The sequence below is a fragment of the Rattus norvegicus genome, chromosome 3 (assembly GCF_036323735.1).
Source record: "Rattus norvegicus strain BN/NHsdMcwi chromosome 3, GRCr8, whole genome shotgun sequence".
Lineage (NCBI taxonomy): Eukaryota > Metazoa > Chordata > Mammalia > Rodentia > Muridae > Rattus > Rattus norvegicus.
This window is the reverse complement of record NC_086021.1, coordinates 160,688,976-160,695,743: the sequence shown is the minus strand read 5'-3', so window position 1 is coordinate 160,695,743 and position 6,768 is coordinate 160,688,976.

Genomic DNA, 6,768 nt, shown 5'->3' with positions numbered 1-6,768 from the left:
TCTTCCACTCTCTTTTTTATGATAACGCACACACTCTTTTAAGAGTTTGATAACTTCATATGACTACAGGATTCCTACCGGGCCCATTCTTCTCAAGCAACCCCCTTTCACAAGTTACTCTTGCTCCTAACATCACTAAGATGAGCCCCAGCCAGGCTTTCTGAGTGGAAGTGTGACTAGAGCCCTATGAGCCATGAGGATGATTTCACCAAAGTAGGCACACTAGGAAAACTGCCGTCTCCTCCCAAGGGTGTTCTCAACCAGTTGCTCCTGTCTGCACAGCCCGTTGACTGTCTCCATGGGCTGCTGTGGCCTGTAAGTAGAGGAATAAACAGAACAGACCTGTAGGCTAATCTCATTCTCTACCCAATAGTGACCCTAAAGGAGTCCTTTGTCTTAGGAGCCTGGTAGCTACCTGTGAAGTCAGGTGCCTTCACTGGAGCTTTGTAATATGTCTATATGGAATGGCTCTGGGGACTAGAGAAGAGAAAAAGAAGGAAAGTTGTGTCTGTAACTGTTCTTTTCCTCCTGGGGCTGACAAGAGCATAGGAACATGGGTCCAGTCAAGTGGGGTATTAAACTTCATGAGGAAGGGGAGCCTGTCCCTGGAAGCCTGCGCCCAAGTTCTCTCTATCTAGAATTATCTAGATCCTTTGAAGCCCAGGCTGACAGACATTGGCAGTGCTCTAACCCTGTGCTATAGAGCTGGAAGGAGCACAATGAACTACTGTGCCAGGAGACACCAAATCAAAGTACTAAGTAATTCCTCCCATAGCCAGAGCCCAACCATGTGTGGCTCCAGGACAGAGGGGTAGATAGACTGAACTGATAGGACAAGGGCCCGTCTCACAGGGAGGCTGGGCCTAGGGGTCAAGCTAGCATGAGCAGGCTCCCTAGCTGTTGAGGATCCCAAGGGTCAGGCACTGACCACCTTGAAGCTCTAGAACATCTTGTGCTCTGAGGCTACAGACTAGGCAGAGACAAAGACAAGGCACTGTGCATCAACTTTAGCCTCGAGAGCTGGCAGATGGGATGTTTGGGTTTTGTTGGGAATTGGGTACCTGCAAAACAGCTTAGGGCACTTCGCTCATTAAAGCATCCCTTTTTTATGCAAGGAAACGTTTAAAGGAACAGTGGCTAGAATTCTCCAGATAGTTTGGGAAGGTAGATAACTTGAACCCTGATCTAAGGAAAAGGTAAAAATTGAAACATTTTCCTATGGGGCATTTCGGTAGCAAAAGTCAAAAAGATAGCCATACATTAGTTCTGTTTTCTACAGACAAAAGGCACAGTGTTTCTGGAAAAAGGACTGGTTTAGTTTGGTTTTGTTCCAATAAGTCTCCTTACATAATAATCTCTGAGAAACATAGTATCAGATGTGGGAAGCCTCGAATGGTGCCTCCAAGAACTTCTGGTCAAGCTGCTAGAACCTGTCTGGGTCTCTCGTCACATCCTCCTTCCCAGTTGTGTATAGCCACCAGCAAGAGGGAATGTTTCGGGCATATATTCTATAGTACCTCTAAATTGAAGTCTAAGAAGTAAACAAATGGCACTTTATAACCAGTTTTTTAAAATAGCTTTATTAAGAGAATTTACAATGAAATTTGCTCTTTTAATGTACAGTGGGTGGTGGGGTATTCACAATGTTGTCCATCCAACCCCAGATTCCTCCAAAAGAAATCTCCCCACTGGCAAGCAATCACTCCCATTTTCCCTCCCGAGTCCAGACAGCCCCCAGTCTGTTTGCCTATTCTAGACATTTCCATAAATGACATCACTCACTATGTGGCCTTTGTGTCCAGCGTTTCCCGTTCTCCGTCCTCACTGTTCGTGTGATTGTAGCATCAACATTCGCTGTGGCTGTACAATCATCGTGTGGCTGAATCGTATTTGTTAATTTATCAGTTCATGGATACTTGGACTGTTTCTCCTGTTTGCTTGTTATGCCGAATGTTGTTAGCATTCAAGTACAGGGTGGGTTTTTTTGCTTTGTGTAGGCAGATGTTTTCAAGTCACTGAATTTTTCTGGAATGGATTTTCAGGGTCCCATGAGGTAACACTTTAAATTTTCCAAAACAGCCACACTATTTTCATACCAGCAATAGTGCCCCAGTTTCTCCATATCCTCACCAACTCTTGTACCCAAACCAGTGGTGTCAAGCCATATCTTATTTGTATTCTTGTCCTATTTGTTTTTGTTTAAGTGGAAAATTGACCAAGACCATGCAGAGCAGAGACCACAGCAGCTTGCCTTTGGGGAGGACTTGTGGCTTTGATAACAGCCGCCTGGCAGTGGCTGTGACTACGTGGAGTTGGGTTTGACTTTGGGTATGTTCTAGTCTGGCTGTGATACATGAAGGCCTTTTCTCTGGGGGAAATTCCTGAGACCTTTGGACATCTAGTAAGATTCACAGCATCATTTTCACTTGGTTTGAAATTTCATCGCTCACCCAGTGGCTTACAAATAGAATCAAGGTCTACTTCTAAATCATTGTCTTATGGTGCTAAATAAGACCACTCATACTATTTCTAGGATGCACCGGCCCACATCCCACCCTCTCTTCTTGGCTTGCTGTCTTTTCTATTCTTAGAGCTGGCTGCGCTCTGCATTGCATTTATCTCCTCAGTCATGAGCTTCAGCTAACCTCCAGTCTAAACCATGAGCCTCCTAAGACCTCAACCCCAGGAATGTATCAAGTATTAAATGGAGATACTACATCCCTGTGCTAGTTAGTACCTGTTCACACATAGCTCAGGAACAGGTAACACATCTGTACACATCCCTCCGGAGCCCAGCTTCCTCATGACTTGTCACCAATGACATTTTGTCATTGATCTACAGCTGTCTTCGCAGGAGGAAAAACCCATGGACCACTTCATATTCTGTCACCTGATTTTGTACATACACTTTGGTACAGTTCCAGTGAAGAAAGGTCCCACCACCAATAACAATCCCCCAGGCACATCCCCACTTTGACCTGTCAGTAATACTTGTTTGCTTGCTGACCACTGTTCATCTCTAGAACAGATGTTCAAAGACTAGCAGCCTTGTTTGCCCCTTGGGATGCCACACCCTAATAAATCACTTCACTGGACTTGACCAGGAATCAGAACAGGTCAAAAGGCAAGCATGGCAGAGTGAGGGTATAGGCAGTGAGGACTGGCAAGGCTCTGGTAACTGTCCAGGTCCTAGAATGCATCAGGGAGTCTAAGCACCTCACTAAGGCAGTTCTTGTGGAAGTGGAAGGCCCGTCCTCTACTCAAAACAGAGGACCCTGGGTAACCACACGCACAGTGTCATTCCAAATGAGCTACATGAAGCAAGTGCTGGGAAAGTCACAGTGTAATGGTTCAGAGCAACTGAGTAGGAGGACCAGCCTGGAAGTTCAGGACATATGTACTCATTTAACTTAGGGGCAGGATCACCATAGTCTGAGAAGTAGGGACTGGACAACAGCAGCTGTCCAGGTCTGCATCAGAAAGTGAATGTCTTCCCTTGTCACCTCGTGTCCACTCAACTCAGATTCAGGTTCCTAGTCCCAGGCTCAATGGACTGGCTCCACCTGGTTGTCAGACCCTATCACCCCTAGACTCCAGCAGCAAGAGATCCTGGGGAAGCTCTTGTACTCTTTCCCCATCTCTGCCATTGGGAAGGTGCAGTGGAACAGGTCTGCTGAGCCTCCTGTGGTCATGTGATAACAATGTAGATGGCTATCACACCCTTGCTTGCCACGGTCTCACTGTCTCCTGAGACTCGTGTATGTAGACAGTACATCCTGAGCCCCAACCCACAGCTCTAAGCAAAGACATTCAAGGTCTTGTTTGTGAAGTCCAGTTGTAATTCACAGATCACAAGGTTGGAGAGCAGTGAAGAAGTCTTTCTATTCAGTACCACCAACAGCAAAGTCTTGTTAGGAATGAATAATCTGAGGGCCTACTCCAGACTTACCACTTCATTTATGTCTGAGTGTCTTACCTGCATGTATGTATGTGTATTAGATGCATGCCTGGTGCACACAGAGCCAGAAAGGGCATTAGAGCCCCTGGAATAGGAGTTACTGCTAATTGTGAGCTGTGCCAGGGCATTGAACCCGGGTCCTCTGAAGAACAGCAGCTGCTCTTTTCTTTTTCCTCCATCTTTATTAAATTGGGTATCTCTCAGCAGCTGCTCTTAACTATCGAACTGTGTCTCCAGCCCCAGTGAACCTGCCTTTTGACAAGTTTCCCACCTTCCATGTGCACACTGAATTTGTGATGTTCAACGGTTGAGATAGCCCTTTAACTTCACCTGGATATCAGGAACAAAGAACTGAGTCCGTCAGCTTTAGTTGATGGTATACATGATTAATGAATTCATATTTTCATTGTGCCCTGGTTGTACCCCTAATATATACTCCATTCCCTAACTCTATAGATCATTCAAGCGTATTTATTTCATACGTGTCTTTAAACATTTGGGTGCCCTTGTGAGATAACATACTCTTTAGGTCATTAGTCATTCAGCCTCACTTCTAAACCTAAGAGGGTTAGGAAGGTCTCGTAGCTTGATAGAAATCAAGTGTAGAAATGGCTCCAGCATGTTATTGGTGCAGCCTTCCTCATCTGTGAAATGGTGCTACCCCTGCCTGTGTGACTGCTGGAAAGTCTCACTCAACGTGCCTTACCAATGGTAGTGGGAGCTCAGTGGGTGTCAGCAGCTGTCATGGAAGTCGTAAAGAATGGAGCTCAAGGACAAAGGAGAGGAACTCAGGCCAAACCAATGCAGGAGACAAGTGTTTATCTGGTGCATGCTGTATGCACAGATGCTTAGGTCAGATTGTGCTAACTACAACCTGAGGTGAAGATTAGGGGCAGTAGGCATGGACACACTCCTGAGGGGGTGGCTGAACTAAACCAGCCTGGCTCTAAAACTTTTCAGTAGAACTGCACCCAAACCTCACGTGAGCAATGGTCACCAGGCAAAAGCTGTCGCAGAATCTGGAAAAAGTCAGGACCTGTCTGAGAAATTCTACCTAATGCTATGGATGGGCATAGACTAAAACATACTGTTTTCTGGGTGTTCCTCACGTTCCTTCATACTTAACAGCTACTACACCAGCAGAACCCAGGTTAGAGGGGGCATCTGATGCCACGGGGCACAGCCTCCACGCTGCAGGAGACATGCCCAGTAAGCTCCTTTGAGGGTGAGCTAAGGAGTTCTTCTGGGCCTCTGGATTTGGGATCAGCTGGGCCTTGCCACATAGCCCCAGCTGCTGCTCACCTTGGTCCTCTGGGGTTGGCAGTATAGAAGCTACTCTACAGTAAACAAATGAAAGAGCTAGTCCACACCAGATGCATGAGGAAGATTTCCCCAGGGTCACAGAGCACAGAAACTCTTGTCTTCACATCCAAGGCTTCCCTGTGTAGTGTGAACCAAAACTGTCACGGGGTCCTTAGTCACAAGAACAGGCCAGTTCTTCCTCCTAGCTAGCCTGTTAGGAAGCGCCATGTCAATTCAGCACCCTGGTCAGCACCCTCTGTGGTGCTGAGGAGACCTCTAACTTCATAAGCTAGACTGTTTTCCAAGCCAGGATAACCAGACTGCAGAAAGGACCCGGCCCTCTCTCCGATCCCTCACACCACTATCTCCTCAAGTCAGCGCTGTACATCTTGGAAATTCTCCAGATAAAAATAGACCTGAACTTCGGAAGACAGTCGGTATTCCTTGGGCTTTCATTTCTCGAATGCGAAATAACGCTCTAGAACTGCCCATGGCAGCTATTCAAACCTGCTGAATGGATGAGCAAGGATTCCTGGGCGGGAACCATGGGACTCATGTATCCCTGGCCTGCAGTCAGGAAGTGCCCACCCTCTTGAAGGTACCCATCTCTGTAAATGACTTAATAAGGCCCAGGAAAGGGAGTTGGCATTCCTGGCCCCAGCAAATGACATCTCATTGACTATTCCCTTGACCTCAGCCACAGTGCTCACCTTGCCACATCTGTGCACCCACAAAATCCAGCTGTCCAGTAGCAATTAAAAAATTTGAGATTCTGGTGACTACAAAGCAACAGCCGGTCGGGCCACAGCAGACACTCCCCTTTATTACCACCACTGTCATGGCCATCTACTGTATTCATTAATGTTACCTGCAAAAGTCTGCAGACATTTGTGCTTGGGCTCCTTCCTGCTTTAATCTCTGATGTGAAAGAATAGGAACTACTGGGAGAGTGTCAGCAATAGTGACAGCTCACCTCTGGACACCCAGCCCCTCACAAGTAACTTCAATAAAAGAAGACATGGACACAGAGAAATCAAGAGAAGGAGGCTGGAAGAAAGGAAAGGAGATAGATTTTGCTGAATGTCATTGGTCCTGGAGTCAGTACTGACCCAGATGCCACACCCCAGGAAGATGTTGGCATGGTAGCTGCCTTCTTTTCCTGTCTCTTTGTTCCCCTGGGCCAGAAGAATGGGTGAGTCTCTTTTCACTTTCTGCTTTTCCTTAAGCCCAGGAGACCAGTAGCTGCCACCTCAACCCTGGAGACTCAGAAATCAAGTGGGAAAGAGCTGCCAAGTTTAGGCATGGAGTCAAAGCCATGTCCCTTGGCTGGAGTAAGAAGAGACTTAAAGGAGGGCTAGGGTGTGATGCAGTGTTGCCTCCACAGTGCATCTGACATGAAAGATCCAGACAAACCTACAAGTATAGGGGGACAGACCCTGTCACCACATTACCACCCTCACGCCTGTACAGCCTTCTCATAGTAGCCCACATCTGTCCCTCTTAGATGA